At 46.5% G+C, this 16,382-nt stretch overlaps 1 protein-coding gene and 1 long non-coding RNA gene across 9 annotated transcripts in view; one reads left to right on the top strand and one right to left on the bottom strand.

Moving 5' to 3' along the window:
* The window catches only part of ZC3H12D (zinc finger CCCH-type containing 12D), a 31,309-nt gene extending 24,802 nt beyond the window's left edge, over positions 1 to 6,507 (bottom strand). For 2 of the 8 annotated variants that reach the window (XM_008516674.2, XM_070603252.1), the window contains exon 1: positions 6,202 to 6,507. The gene's annotated coding sequence lies outside the window, so the exon portion shown is untranslated. Of the gene's footprint in view, positions 1 to 3,224; positions 3,397 to 4,496; positions 4,757 to 6,201 lie in introns of those variants that run through there. The other 6 variants (XM_070603251.1, XM_070603254.1, XM_070603250.1 and 3 more) reach the window with 4 other exon arrangements.
* A 4,480-nt stretch (positions 6,508 to 10,987) lies between these two features.
* Positions 10,988 to 12,980, top strand: LOC139080824 (uncharacterized). Its single transcript, XR_011535643.1, has 3 exons — positions 10,988 to 11,124; positions 11,860 to 12,097; positions 12,910 to 12,980. It is a non-coding gene; the product is annotated as an uncharacterized lncRNA (long non-coding RNA).
* Positions 12,981 to 16,382: the final 3,402 nt, after the last annotated feature.

Genomic DNA, 16,382 nt, shown 5'->3' with positions numbered 1-16,382 from the left:
AATCCAACAGCATCTCCACATTCCTCGCCTTATACAACCTCTCTGCTGCTTTCAACACTGTGGACCACTCCCTTACTTGTTATTTTCAATCAAAAAATTTTGGATCACCTCTTTCTTGAAACTCTATTCTCCCTTAGGTTGTCCAGCTTGGCCTGAGTCTCCTCCTAAGTCTTTCCAGCTCTTTCCTTAGTCTCTGCTCCTTTGTTCAATGATGGGGTCCCGCCTGGGCCATCTTCCCTCCTGCTCACGCCCTCCACCAGCTCTTGTATCCATGAGCCCACAAGTGTACTTCCGGCTCAGACCATTTGCTAAGCACCGGCCCACAGTTATAACCGTGGGATGAACACCACGCAAGCTGTTTGAATAAAGGGCTATGGGAACTCAGATGCTGTCATTCACCAGAAATTTGCTGAGTCGACTTCAGTGGTTCTCAAAGTGTGGTCCAGGGAAACTTGGGGGAGCCCCAAGACCCTTTCAGGGAGTCTGCAAGGTAAAACCTATTTTCATAATAATACTAAGGCGTAATGTGCTTTTTTTTCACTCTCTTCCTCTCACGAGTATACCATGAAGTATTCCAGAGACCACGTGCCACGTGATACTGCAAAATGCAGAAGCAGATACGAGAATCCAGCTGTCCTCTATTAAGCCAGATATTAAAAAGATTTGTAAAAATGTAAATCGGTGCCAGTCTTCTTACACATTTTTTGGTTTTGAAAATGGATATGTTTTTCATAAAAATATATCATGTATATTAACATAATTGGCTTATTATCATTTAAAAATAAATGAATATTTTTAAATTTCATAGTGTTAGTTTCTAATAAGATACATACCGATAGATACAACCTACATGAGCAAAAGCTCTTTGGGGTCCTTAACAGTTTCTAAGTGTGAAAAGAGGTTCTGAAACCAAGAAGTTTCTTCTTAAATCCAGAGCTCTCCAATAGGTATTTCCAGGTAGATGGTTCCGAGTATGTGGCCTATAGACGTGTCACCCAGGGCCCCAGGACAGAGGCCTGGTGTCTTTCCACCCCCTTAGGCTGGCCCCTCTCACACTCATCACCTACTACCCACTTGCCCACCCAAGCATCAGTCCTACATTCTTCTTTTCTTTTTTTTTAAGGAAGATGAGCCCTGAGCTAACTGCTGCCAATCCTCCTCTTTTTGCCGAGGAGGACTGGCCCTGAGCTAACATCCGTGCCCATCTTCCTCTACTTTATATGTGGGACGCCTACCACAGCATGGCTTGCCAACCAGTGCCATGTCCGCACCCGGGATCTGAACTGGCGAGGCCCAGGCCACTGAAGCGGAATGTGCCCACTTAACCGCCGCGCCACGGGGCCAGCCCCAGTCCCGCCTTCTTCATCCTACACGTAGTAACAATGCAACAGGCTCCTAAGGAATCTCCTTCCTCAATCTCATCGGGCCCAGCCCCCATTTGTAGCCAGCATTGCATTTCCAGAACAAGTTGTACCATGTCACCCCCCACTTAGAAATATCCTCTGACCCTGTGTTAACTACAAGAACGAGACCAAATTCCTGAGCAGGCTGCTGAACTGTCACAATGCGGCTGACCTCTGTCCACCTCACCGCCCATCCCAGGCCCTCCCGGCCCTTCTTCTAGAGCCATGCCGAATCTCTCCCGGCTCCCCAGGCATTCCAGAACATTCTATCACTGTGCACATACCCTTTCCTCTCTACCTGTAGTGTTCTGTTTTGTTTGCTAAACTTCAAGATTCAACTCAAATGCCACTCAAGGCAGTCATCCCCGACTCCACAGCTATAAGCAGGAGCTTGGTCACGGCATCCACCGGCACTTTGTTCACACCTCTGTCATGACGCATTTGAATAGTCACTTATCCATTTCTCAAGAAACTGCGAACTACATTCCAACCTGTTTGCCTCGGAATCACCAGCACCTAGCAGAGAGCCTGGTGTATGTGAGGACTTGAATAGGTTTTTCTTTAATTAGCACCCAAAGTTGAAACTATCTTCCCTCCTCTAACATTTTTCTCAGGTTCCCAGTCTCATTGAACGGCATCCCCCAGGGCCCAAGGAAGGAATCGCAAAGTCATCTTTGATGCCTCCCTTTCCCTCACTTCTTCATCGAATTAGTCATTAATTCTACCCTCTGGACATTTTCCATAACCACTCTCCCCTTTGCACTCACACAACCACCACCCTAGTTCATTCATTCATTCATTCATTCACTTGTGTGGCAAATACTTACTGGTGACCTACTGGCCACCAGGCACTGTGCTGGGACTCACTTCTGTTAAAAAAAACAAAACAATACACAGTCCAATTTCAATTCTTTCACAACCTATTCAGGAACACAGACCAAAATATGTGAACAACAAGCCATAAATCATGATGATAAACACAGTACTTTTGATTAGAAAAACGTGCTTTCAAAACACAGGTGAGGAGTGACTTATCTTCCTCTGAGGGGGAAGGAGAGGCCAGAAAGGCCCTCAGAGACCTGGGCAAGCGGCCGAAGGGTGGCGGCACCTCTCCTGGGGCCTCCTGGGGGCCTCCTCACCGCATTTCCTCCCCAACAACTCTAATCAAGTTAGTCCACTGATCAAAGACTTCCACGTCCCTCCATCCCATGCAGAGTAAGTGTCACAACTTTCCAGTATGAGAGTCAAAGCCTTTAACCATTGGGCCTGGCCCACCTTCCAGTCTCACTGGCCACGTGCCTCTAGTCCAGCCCCACCTTCTACTCCTTGACTAGTGACCAGGCCTTCTCTCTCAGGACAGTCGTCCCCTCGCGCTGAGATCCAGCTTTGGTCCAATCTTCTTGGAGGAAGAGGACACCTACGCGGCCTGACAGGCCAGCCTCACACCAGGTGTTGCTCGCTGTCCCCAAAAGATCTGCAGGCCTTCACGGGGGCTCCTCTCTCTGCCTGAAGCATCTACCCCTCCTCCACCAGGCCTACCCCCACTGTCACATCTTCCGAGAAGCCTTCCCAGTCGTGAGGGCCCAGCTCCACTCCCCCTCCACCCCTCCCTGCTTATGTGCGCACTTATGTGGCACTTATTTTGGTTTGGAAGAAAGAGAGGGAAGGGAAGAGATAGGAGGAGTGGGAGAAAGAAAAGAGAGGGAACTAAAGTGAGAGAGAAGGAAGGAGAAGAAAGACAGTCACAGGCAACATGACCACAGAGTCCGTGTTCACGTGGGCCCTTCATTGTTTCCACATCGTTCATCCGGAGACTCTTACCGGAAGCTCCTATCCTCACTGGTGGGTAGACAGGGTCGATAAAAGTATTCTCTCTTCACAGGTGAAGAAACCAAGGCTCAGAGTGAGGGCTATACAGCTAGTAAATGACGATAAGCGGACGCCAAAAATACTGTGCTGCCTTGAGTTGTGTTCAGGACGGAGGCCATGTCCTGTTATTGCAGGAATGGAAAAACCAAAACACGACTGGGTCAGGTGACTTCTCTGGTCACAAAGTAACAGCTACAGGGAGAGTCTGTGTTGTTTTGTAACTTTGCGTCCTGGTGTGACAGAAACGTGAACATTTTCAAAATGAAACAACCTGGGGCCCTTACCTGGGGTGAGGGAGCGCGGGGGCGCGTGAGGCCCTGTCCCCCATCCCCTGCGGGTGTCCACAGAAGCCTCAAGTTCCGACAGAGCTCCTTTTCTGAGGAGACTTCTGAAAGCTTACGCGTGGGACAGGAGAGCTGTTTTTACACAAAATTAACTGAAAGAATTCACCTACTTCACAGGCTATTTTTCCCCCCTTGAGACTTTAAAATGAACTTCATTTCCTTTTAAAAGTTCTAAATAAGGGAGAAAGCTGGGGTGCGGAGCTGTTCTCAGGAGCCTCCCCCGGCCCCCAGGTCACAACCCTCCCTTTCAGATGTGAGGCCTTCGAGCTGCAACACTGCCAGCAGCTTTTTTTTCCTTTCTATTTTTAAGACCTGAAAGTATGAACAATTTCAGTTTTCTTCCTCAATCTTGACTGGAAGTCACAAACAGCACAGATGACTAGTAACACTTTGAAATCTTGAGCGTCTCGGCACGAGCTCTGACCATGGTCAGCATTGCAACACTCTGCTATGGTTAGTAGTCAAGGCGACCTGGAGATGTGTGCAGGTTGAACCAGAGTTGGAGGGAGCCTAACGCAACAGCGTGGAAGGAAGGGGGGAGGAAAGGCGGACCTCACAGATGGAACGGTGGGATCAGATCAGACCTGGTCCTTCTAGAATCAGCCAATCCAGGCTGAGGGCCCCCAGGCAAAAGATCTGTAACCCCTGACTGGAAGAGCCCCTGAGGAAAAGAATAAGAGAAACTGAAGGAGGAGAAGGTAAGACGGATAAGATGTGGCGAGACCGAGTAGCTCACAGCACACAGGATTCTGTGGTTGTAAGGCGCTTCCTTGTACATCATCTTTGGAAATCCCAACGTCTCTGGGAGGTGGAAAGGGTTCCCTCATTACTCACGTTGCAGGTGAAAAAACAGAGGAAAAGAGAGGTTTTGCTGACTTACCCAGGAGCCCACAGCTAATGAATGGGAGAGACTAGACTCCCAAGGGCGGCGATTCCTGAGGTTGCCCAGGCCAGAGGCTGCTACCCAGGGCCACCGATCGAGAGCATTCCACACCTTGCCCCTGACCCCCTCATCTGTTCTGGGTCATCTCTGCCAACTCCAGAGCAATCCAGCACGTTACAGCTGCCAGAGGTCACCCAGCGAGATGGGGAGGAAGTTCTTCCAAACAGCGTCCGTGCAGAAGTGCCCTGCTTCAGCTCGGGTCTGGAGCGCCTCAGCCGGGCTGACAGTTAGGTTTTGGGGAAGTCACTGAGGGGCAAGGGCTTCGGCCCACGAAGACTGTGTTTTTGGCGGGCCCTTTTTTTTTCTTCAAGGGAATTATAATTTCTAAAGTTGTGGTAAAATATAACAAAATTTACCATTTGAACTATTTTTAAGAGTGCAGTTCAACAGCATTAAGCAACCACTGACACCTTCCATTTCCACAACTTTTTCATTTTGTAAAACTGAAACTCTGTCCCCATTAAACACTCACTCCCCCGCCCCCACCCCCCAGCCCCCCACAACCACCTTTCTACTTTCTGTCACTAAGAATTTGACTCCTCTAGGGACCTCACATAAGTGGAATCATACAGTATTTGTCCTTTTGTGACTGGCTTATTTCACCTGGCGTAATATCTCCAAGATTCATCCATGCTGTGGCCTGTGTCAGAACTTCCTTCCTTTGCGAGGCTGAATAACTAATATTCCATTGGGTGTATACACCACATTCTGTTCATCCATTCACGTCCACGGACACTTGAATTGCTGCCACCTTTTGGCTGTTGTGAACAGTGTTGCTGTGAGCATGGGTGGCCTGGCCTGGCCTTTTGTTTCTCCTTGGAACTGGTCCCCGGCTCTGTCCTGCTATGTATTAGTTTGGGTACACATACAAGTATTTACAGCCCAGATCCCAGGCAACTGTGAAACAAAGTTGGGAACAAACAAAACGGTCTGCCGTATCCCACTCCCACCCTATTCCCATGTCAGTGTTGGCACGGCCGGGCGGGTATCGCCTGGCCTTGGGGGGGAGTTCATCCCCTCGGGGGCATGGCGGAGGTTTCTAATGGCTGCAGGGAGTTTGCCAAAATTGCCTTCACTGCCATCAGATTAAGACTGATTTCCATGTCCCCATAGACCTTCTGGAAGCCCACAGAGCCAGCCTCTAGAAGAGATGGTGTTTGGGGGGGCTGCCAAATGTCCCTGATCTGCCAGGAAACTAGACGCCCCCACATCAACATCGAGTCCAGAAGGTGCTTTCAGGAGTGTGGAGACAGGTTTAAAATGAGCCTCACGGGCCTGATCCTTCTGATTTCATGAAACTAAATGACCTTCAAAGACCCCAGCAGGAGTTTTTACTTAAACTGAAGTGCTTCCTCTGCTTAACCCTTCTCCCACAAAAACCATCTTGAAATTAAATACATTGCTAAAACGAGCAAGGATTTCACCTAAAGGAAATTAAAGATGCTTACCTAATTTTTTTTTTTATCTGAGCACTTCGAATAATTTAAGGTGTGGGAGATCAGGTTGCTCAAGATACCACTCATCCCACAATGCTCCCTGACCTGCCCCCACCCCCGTATATTCTGTCTCTCTCCTCCCACCCCTGGACCGAGTCTCCACAGTGTTTGTCACACTGACTAATGACCAGGGGACATGCACTCACCAGCAGGGCGTGTGCCTCAGGCCTTCACAGTGGATATCAGGACTCCCTTCAGCTCCCTGGCTGCCCGCAGCTGTCACACGGCTCTCCTCCCAGCTAGCCAGGTGTCACCAAAGCCAGGGAGCGCAGCCGGGGCTGGCCACACGGCCGTTAGGAGCCACTTCATGCCAGCGCTCCACTTCCTGGATGCCAGAGTCACGTTCGGCTGCAAAGGTAGTTTTGCTTTGGGTTTGAAAAAATGGAAAGGAAGAAGCAATCAACTGAGGGTGGGAGACTTGAAGCCTGTGCCTCAGCGTGAGTCACCGAATCAAAGTTCAACAACCACATGCAAAACGACCTCTCCGCGAAGGCGAGGGCTGGCTGCACAGGAAAGCCAGAGAGAGTCAGAGAGAGAGAAAGCATTAACCATCCAGGAGAAAGCCTCTGTCCCAAGTTCCCCCTCATGCCGCCAGCCGAGAAGAGCATCTGACCCCAGATGCTCCTAAGGGGATGCTCCCAACTTTGTAAACAAAAACACAGCCTGCAGGAGAGAAGAGCCTCAGGAGGAGGGAGCGAACAGAAATGGCTGCACAGGGGCGTGGGCGTGGAGGAGAACCCTGTACCTCCCATTACAAAGAGTCCCAAGCAAGTCACAAAGGTCTTCAGGCTGGGGAGCCAGGACACTCGCCTCTGTTGGGGATAACATGACCCTGGGCTCTCCTTGCTGCAGCCCTGCGTGGGGTTGGTGGCTGCTTCTCCCTCCCTGTGGCAGAGAGAGCCTGACCCTAGATCCACTGACCACAGCCTTCTGCCGCCCACCTGCTGCCAGCCTCAGCGAGTATGGACAACAGTCCCCAAACTCTGCACTGATTTCCTGCATTGGGGGATCCCTCTCGGGTCAGAAGAAGAGGAAAGAACAGTCAAACCACATAGCAGCCCACGTCCCAACAAACGACAGTGTCTCTACAGCGACGTACCCAAGGACACGCAGCGAGCCAGCTGGTCAGGCTGGTTTAGAATCTGGCAGTTGGTGCTGAGGAAATAAGAAAGATACAAGTTAACTGGAATTTCCTCCTCTTCTTTATTCCCCATCTGTCTCCCACAGAAAATTGGAGGCAGTCTAGAATATCAAAACACATAGAGAATGGGATCATTGAAATAAACATTAGAAGTACAATCAGAAGTCATTAGAAGAAAAAAGAATGTTGTGCTGGAAGCTAGATTAAAATGGTCACCTCATCAGAGCACTAATTCCAGCTCTGAGTTTCCTGGCACAACCAATTTTCTAATAAAAATGACTATCGGTTTAGCACCTCCCGTATATCCAGTACTTTCAGTCAAAGTGTTCTGATCCCCATAACAGGTCTATGGTATAGGAAATATTATCTCATTTTTGAGATGAGCTCATTAGGGTTGAGAAAAGATAACCATACTGTCCAAGCTCACTCAGTAACTGGTCGAGTCAGGACTGAAACTCAGGGCCATGGGGCTCCAAAATACACTCTTTCCGTGGTCACATGGGGCCTCTCAGCTCTCAAATTTCTAATAAAGCATGTCAGGTTTTTAGGAGACAGAAATATTTTCCCAGTATTAAATTTTAGGAGAAATCTAAATCCTCTGTTGAGTAATATAGCAGACAATATCTTCAGCTCTAGTCCCATAGAAGATGGGCCGGAGGTGGGGGGCGTTTTCCAATGTCCCTTCTTCACCAGGAGCCTCAGTAAAAAGTGAGTTGTTACATCTGAACTCAGGGGAGGGTTTCTGCGGGGAAATGAGCCAACGTTGTCCAGGAGCCTTGTGCCCTGATGGCCTAGAAGAATAAAGCAACAGAGCTCAGAGGGACAGACTGCCAACCGGCTCTTTGGACCATCTCTTCCAAACACTAGATGACTGAGCCACAATTTTTTTAGGTCTAGAATAGCACCCAACCAAGGGAGGAATTCTCTGAGGAGACTGCCGAGGGCCACCACGCTGTGCACCTAACATACGACGAACCTGAGCAATGAATCTTAGCTAAACTTACACCTTGGGTTCAGCCCCAGGCGACTAGCACCTCCTGTGTGCAGGACAGGACCTCGGTGGCCAGCACCAAGCTGTTTCACAAAAAAGGCGTTTGAATCTGCTCAACTATCAGAGAAGTAAGGATTTGACAGAGGCCCCAGAATTCTGTGTCTGAAATCTTAGAGACATTATTTAGACCAGAAAAACTGTTCCCCAGCTGTCTCCCAAAGAAAAGAACCCTCATGTGGTGCCTGTACAGTATCTGGTTGAGAGAAACCTCATCCTGATTCCTCCTCAGCTAAACTGACTGAGCTGCTATGACTCAGGACCAGGAAGAACGAAAGCCCTAGTTAGCTATTTATTCCCAATTGAACAAGAAGTAAGGTCTGCCAGAGGTAACAACTGTAGTTACACTATCACTGACCCAAAGCTGGACTCCACCTACGAGACTTGGGAGAAGGCAGCAGCTCCCAGCTTGCCGTGAAATTGGCACACGTCCACACATCTCTAAAAAACAATCGAGTACTGAGAAAAGAGAGGGACCGCAGGCCTGCACATTTCCCTCTTCCACTCTGTTTAAAACTGGCGTCGCATCTGCCCGGAGGCTATTCTTGCCCACACTGGCCCTTGTGGTGGGACAGAGGTCTGGGTTTTCAGGAAGCGGCCTGGAGGTGTAGAAACAGTGGAACCTAAACATGTGAGACCAGACCCTCCCCAGGGAGGAATGCACAGACGTGGAGACGGATGACACATGCTCCTGTCTCAGTGGTTCATGGAGCCCTGGAAGCCCGTGGGTGGACCCACATCAGCCCCCTGGCTTGGCTGCCTCCCCTCCATCTACAGCATCAGTGAGCACCAACAACAGACTTCTATTGAATAATCTGTGTTCTCAGTGAGCTAAAACAGTGTTGGCATTTGTAGTGTGGTGTGGACACGCGAAGGGGCAGCTCAGTTGCTTTCCACTGATTCTTGCACCAGCAGCTGGTGGGAGTGCTTGTTCCTGTCTCCTCACCAACATTCATGTGTGCGACACATTTTGCTTTTTGCCAAGCCCATGCGTGAGAAATTGTATATCAATTCTCCTAGTGATTGTAACTTTCATTGCCCTGATTACTGGTGAACTTGAGGATCTTTTCATGTTTATTTTCTGCACAGTTTTCCTCCTTGTTTCCTCCACAGTCCATTTCCCTATGTGTAGTCTTTTTCTTATTGATCAGTATTAATCTTTATATATTCTTCATACTAATCCTTTATGTTTTGTACTACCTGCTCCCAGTCTAACACTTGTCTTTTAGCTTGGTTTATGACGTTTTGGGGCCTGCAAATGTTTTTACATTTGTGTCATCAAAACTATTGGTTTTTCCTTCATCATTTGTGCTTTTTGAATCTTGTTTAAGAAACGCTTGCCCATCCTGAAATTGTAAAGATCTTTTCCCATATTTTCCCTAAAGTTGTTTTTATTTTTTATACTATGGTCTTTAATCATCATCTGGAATTTATTTTAATGAATGGTATGAGAAAAGATCTAAGCTTATTATGATAGGGAGTTTGGTGTCATAACTCAAGTTCAGTCTGCCCTACCACTTATTAGCTGTGCAACCTTGAGCAAATTATTTAACCTCTCTGGGCCCCAGTGTCCTATGTAAAATGGGGATAATCATCATCTCTATCTCATAAGGAGATTATGAAAATTAAATTAATCACTGCATATAAGGTGCTTTGATCAGGGCTTGGCATATATTAGACGGCTATTATTATTACAAGCACAAACTTAAATGAAGACAAGATTACTAAAATTTATTGTGGAAAGTCTAGCACCCAGGAAACAATGAAAAAGAGGGCTCTAGAGACAAGCCAAACAACCCTCTCGGTCATCGATAGGAATGTGTGCACCCATGATACACAGAGAAGCAAGTGGGGAAGTAGTTGTCACTGTTATATTGGCCTAGTCAATAATCAAACCACAGTTGCTATTGGCTTAGCCCAATTATCTAATTTAAAATAACAATTTTAGTTTGTTAAACAAAATCTATGTGTCGCTTCCTCTGAGTTCCACCTGAGACGCCGTCTTAGAAAGCTACAGGGATTAAGGCAATAAAAACTATGTCAAGTACATTTCAATTTCATTTCACACCAGGTATTGGGCTGAGAACATAAGCACCAACTGAATGAAGTTTCTGCCCCTGAGTGAGTGGAGATATGATTATAAACAAAGTTACAGCCACACAGTAAATGTGAGACTGACACAGGGCTTCCTAACCTCGGCTCTATTGACATTTGGGGCCAGACGATTCTTTGCTGTGGAGCTGTCCTGGGCAAAGTAGGATGGTCAGCAGCATCGCTGGTCTCTACTCACTAGATACCAGTAGCACAACTCCCCACAATGTGACAACTAAAAATGTTCCCAGACCTTGTCAAGTGTCCCCGATTGAGGACCGCCAGACTAGAGGTTCCATCAAAGAGGAAGGACCGACTCTGTGTGAGAGGAAGGGGAGGTCTTGTGAAGGCAATGGTGGCTCAGCTGACTTTGGAGGACAGGTTGGCGTGTTCCAGGAGAAGTCTGGGGCTCGGGGACGTTCCAGGTGGAGGGAAAATCTAGGCACAGATTCAGAGGCACACGGATGCGTGACATGGTCCACATGGCTGGGACACCACCTCAAGGTGAAATTAGCTCAGGAAAAACTTAAAAAGCTTTTTTTAAAGAAGCATTTTCATTTTAAAAGTAGAATTAATTGAATCATTCATTAATATTTCTTTCACACACAGGCTGGTGTTTGTTTAAACAAAACAATTTCTGTTTCTGGGCCACCAGGAAGCTACCTGGTTGGGAAAACCCACTGTCTCAGTGTGCTCCAGGCTGATGAACTGGCCCCAGTCAAGGGACGGGCCTGGCCTTCCAAAGGTGTCTAACTTTTGAAGAATCTCAGACTCTCCAATCAATTAACGGTAAGAAAAGTGGGCACCCTCCAACTTGCTCTATTCTCTCTCCAAGCTTGGCTGCTGAATTTGTTGCCCTATTGTTCAGCATCTGAGTTGCTAATCCAGGGCTCAGATGCCCTTGTGTTTGCTCCTGGAGACATTCTCTACTCACATAGTAAGGTTCCGTCCATATAACCGAAATACATGGGCATTTTGGAAAATCTCCCTGAAGCTGCTGCAACACACAGCTCTTATGGAGTTGACTCGGGGGAACCCACCTTCTCTGGAGTCTGCAGTTCTCTCACGAAAGGCCCCGAGGGAGACAGAGGATGGTCTAACACTCTAGCCGTGGCTAGGAAGAAAGACTATGAATTAAAGGCGTGAGGGCTATGGGAAACAGGTAGAGGAACCCAGGCTGAGGGCAAAGAACGAGTGATGATCACGTAAAGCGCCTACTCCTGGGCTAACGACAGAGGATTCGAAGTGTCACTGTTGAGCACGTGCAACACCCTATGTCTAGAAACTGGGGCTCTAAGGCCCAACTCAGTATTCTTTCAACAGCATCTCTGCTGGCCTCTGGCCAAAGTGCTGCAGAGACTTTTCTTGAACTTTGCAAACACCTCCCCCTTGTAGTGGGTTGAATTGTGCCCTCCAAAAAGACATGCTCACGTCCTAACTTCCTGTATCTGTGAAGGTGACCTTTTTTGGAAATAGGGTCTTTGCATGTGTAATCAAGCTAAGATGCTGTCATATTGTTTTCAGGTGGGCCCTGAATCCAATACTGGTGTCTTCATGCGAGAAAGGAGAGAAAGATGTGGATACAGAGACAGCGAGGAGCCAAAGGGAAGAAGGCCAGGCACGGGGAGGCCGACTGCAGTGACGCAGCTGTAGGCCCAGGACACCCCAGAAGCTCAGAAGAGGCTAGGGAGGATTCTTCCCTGTGCCTGTGAGGGTCCGGCCCTGCCGCCACGTTGATTTTGGACTTCCGGCCTCCAGAATTGTGAGACAAATTTCCGCTGTTTTAAGCTCCCCAGTTTGTGGTCATTTCTAAGGGCAGCCCTAGGAAACTGACATACCTCCCAACCCCGAAACCTTCTCCCCTCAGAGCTCGTAGTTGTGGTAAGCATTTGCTCAGCTAAGCGCACTCTACTACAGCATGAGAAGACAGGAAGAGGAGCCACAGAGGGAGTCCGTGGCCTGGGGGTCGGGCGGCAGACCAAGAAGCAGCTGTCTGCACTTGATAACAGCGTGGGGCTGTAGATATACACATGCGGGAGGCTGGACAGCACCAAGACGTCTAGGACAGACCTGAAGATGAAGCAGGTTTGACGCTGAGGCCCATCACATTATTTCCCATAAGCATATGCTAGGGGAAAAGGCCACAAATGTGTGCCTTTGATTTGTTTTCAGAGAATGAGTGGTAGATAATTATCAACGTAAGAAACATTTATGATAAAGTTAAAACTACAATACTGTCATCTGCTGAGATTGCAGAATTTGGGAGGCTGGTACCCTCCTGCCTGCCCAATGTGCAAAGATGAATCAGACAAGGAGCCTGCTCTCAGCATGATTCCAGGCTGGCCCTGTGCCATACGTCCCACCAACACAGTACAAGGTGAGCACCTGTAACCAGGTGGTCTGGTCTCCATTCCGAACCTACACCATATCAAAGTTTTACTAAAAGCATGTCCATCCATGGCCTTTCCAAAGGTACTTGAGTTATTTTCAGTAATGTCAAATGAGGGATTATGTAGCAAGGATGATGTGACTTTTTAAAATTTTTAGTGTTGTGATACTCATTCTCTGTTCTAGACTGCACCAAGGTGGATATCAAGGGCAGGTTTCGGCTTATACATCATCTCCTCTAGGAAGCCTACTTCAATGTAAGTCTGGATTTGGGGCTGCGTGTGCAACAGGTATTGAATGAATTGCATGCAATGCCATCTGAAGACTTTGGTGCCTACCCTTGGTGAAGATCTTACACACAACTCCCAGAGTAACTTTTCTCAACTACTCCAGTGCCACTTCCTTCTTAGGAATATGTTCTAACTTTCTGCTGCCTGGCACATCAAATCCAAGCCCCTCGGTTTTGCATCCAGCGCTCTCCTCTCCTCATTTGCTCCTCCCTTTCAATGCCCGTTACTCTTCATAGTCCTCTGCTCTACTTGGACCATCATGTTGCTCTCCCGTCTATATCTTGCCTGTGTTCTTGACTTGAGTTTTCCGACTAGGAATCCCAAGCTCTCCCCACCAGACCAAACTGCCTTTGGAGGCAACAAAACAAAATTTTCCCTTTTTCAGGAACCAGAGGTCATTGCGGTCTTGCTCTGGTTTCACGACAACAAAGCAGCATTTCTGTAACTTCTCTTTTTACACAAGCCCTCTTGCTAGTATGTTACAGCATTTGCAATCCTTTATCAGTCTCGAGATTCCTAGTATCCTAGGCAAAATAAATAACAGCAATACAACTTCTTAATTGCACAAAAAACATCTCTCAAAAACTGCCCATCTGCCCATTCAATGCACAAGGAATAGCACAGGAGGCAAACACAAAATTCAACCTAATTAGTGGTCCTATATGAGCGAGATAGGGGAAGAATAAAGATTGCCCCATTAGAAAGAATACTTGAGATCACTTGCTTTAAAAAAAAGGCAATTCTGAAAATTAAGGGGATCTCCATATTCTATCATTTAACAACAGGAAGCAAAAGCTTCTCTGAAATTTCCCATCAAAACACGGTTTCATAGCAACAACTACTGAAAGGGGAGTGATTTCGATTTTACTGTCTATGATTCATTCTTTGTGACTCAATCTAGATGGGTAAGAAATGTCAAACTGGAGATTAAAATGTTTTTATGAGGAGTGAAAAACACGGATATGAAATATATCTTTCAGTAAGTAAAAAGTAACCAATTTATTAAAAGACATTAGTACAAGTATGGATCTATTAAAAGTTCTCTACTTTGAGCCTTTAAGAGTTCTGATCGAACTCTTTGAAAATTCAACTGGTAAGAGAGGTCCGCCTGAGACTTTAAAATAAAGTTATAATGAATGAGCAATTTTAGTCTCAAAATAACTATTCTTTTCCTTTTAATACAAAAATACCTATCTACAGCTCACTCAATATTTTTCAGTTTGAGCAAAAGTGGGTAGGACATATTACTGGAGCCTGGTTTTCAGAGGTCACCTAAAACCCAGAGAAGCGAAACAGAAGACACAGGAAACAGGGCCATTTACCCTAGATGTCAGTAAGAGCCCCACGGCCGCCCTGGATCTAGTCAAAGACACTTGAGGGACACTGTGACCAGAGGTCACTGCCTTTAAGATGACTTTCTGATTAACAGAACTCATGCTTCCATTCACACACCTTTGTTAAAACTACAGTCTCTCATACCTAAAATATCAGCTTTTGCAATTAAGGATATCTTTTCCTTGAAATGCTAGGTTCAGAACTTTCTACGACTTCTATTTTTCCCGCTGAACCTACTGCATTCAAGTTTGTTATCAGTAGGTAATTTCTTCTCATTATTCCTATCACATTCAACCATCATTTCTCTCTTGCTCATTCATTCTTTCAGACCACGTTTTAGAATCATCTGTATGGACAATACTTGTTTGTCTATGTTCAGGGCGAGAGTTTCTTATGCCATTACAATTTTTCCTGTGGATGGCTAAGAATTATGCACAACAGTAGAGAGACATCTGCTCTTAGCAGTATGGTGGACTGGATATTCTGAATTGTGACCATTCCCATCCCCCACCCGGCTCCCTGTAAAACATCCACATGACAGGTAGATAACAGCAGTCACTACTTTATGACTGAGAGACACGTTCGATGACTTTATGCACTGATGAGACTGCAAGACAGTTAGGGAAATTCCTCAAGACCCAACAATGCATTAATAAAATGGTAAACAAACCACCAGCCCTGAATATAAAGCTTTGCAGACTGAGGGTCTCAGGCCACAGTGACAAGAGGTGTTGCTCAAGACTAGACTTTGAGCCTGAGAGTTGGGAAGCTGAATCTAAGATTTCCCATGAAGCTAGGAGACTATAAGCGCTCACCATCAGAGAAAGACGAGGTTAGAAAAACACATCTGCGGGCATCTTCCCAGCCTGCAATGGAGACGGCCACTTACTAACAGACTTGTGCCCCCGATATCTTGTTAACCCTCACTGTGGCCTATGATTCAGAAGTACACTGTGCATGCACATGGAAACTCCCGGCCAAGAAACCAAAGTAGCCACAAGTGATAGCACCACCTGGAGCTGAAAGGCAAATACAAATCCTCTTCGGAGAAAAGCCTCCTCAATTTAGGTACCTTAGGAGTCCCAAATTATATATTCCCAATTAAAAAAAAAAATCAGAAACACACAAGAAGAAAAGCCACCATGCACGAGAGTTAGCAGAAAAAAATTTAAAGATTTTAATTCTAAAGGAATTAAGGTATTTTAATTGTTAAAAATACAATACAGTCGGGGCTGGCCCCGTGGCCGAGTGGTTAAGTTCGCGCGCTCCGCTGCAGGCGGCCCAGTGTTTCATTGGTTCGAATCCTGGGCGCGGACATGGCACTACTCATCAGACCACGCTGAGGCAGCGTCCCACATGCCACAACTGGAAGGACCCACAACGAAGAATATACAACTATGTGCCGGAGGTGGGGGCTTTGGGGAGAAAAAGGAAAAAATAAATCTTTAAAAAAAAAAAAAAATACAATACAGTCATGTGCCACATAAGGATGTATTGGTCAACGATGGACCACAGGTACGACAGCGGTCCCATAAGACTAGTACCATGCAGCCTAGATGTGTAGTAGGCTATATGATCTAGGTTTGTGTAAGTGCATTCTGTGATTTTTGCACAATGACAAAATTGCCTAACAAAACATTTCTCAGAATGTAGCCCTGTCGTTCAGCGATGCATGACTGCATAAAGTAACCATGTAAATTGAGTGGAAATAAATGAGCAAGGAACAAAAGAAAATCAAAATAACCAAATAAATTTGACAAAGAATCAAAGAGAACTGCTAAAAATGAATCACTGAAATTAAAAACTCAGTGGATGGGTTAAATAGTAAATTGGGCTTATATGAAGAAAGAAAGAATGGTGACTTGGACTACAGACCTGAAGGAATTATTCAGAATGCACCATATGGAAAACAGGAGAGTGAAGACACAAAGAACAGAATAAAGAGGGAGGCCTAACATAAAACTGATCAGGACTGCAAAAGGAAAGAATAAAATGGATAGGGGAGAGGCAATATTTGAAGCGAAAATGGTAGAG

Source organism: Equus przewalskii, chromosome 32, assembly GCF_037783145.1.
Source record: "Equus przewalskii isolate Varuska chromosome 32, EquPr2, whole genome shotgun sequence".
Classification (NCBI taxonomy): Eukaryota; Metazoa; Chordata; class Mammalia; order Perissodactyla; family Equidae; genus Equus; species Equus przewalskii.
This window is presented reverse-complemented; position numbering and strand designations above follow the sequence as displayed.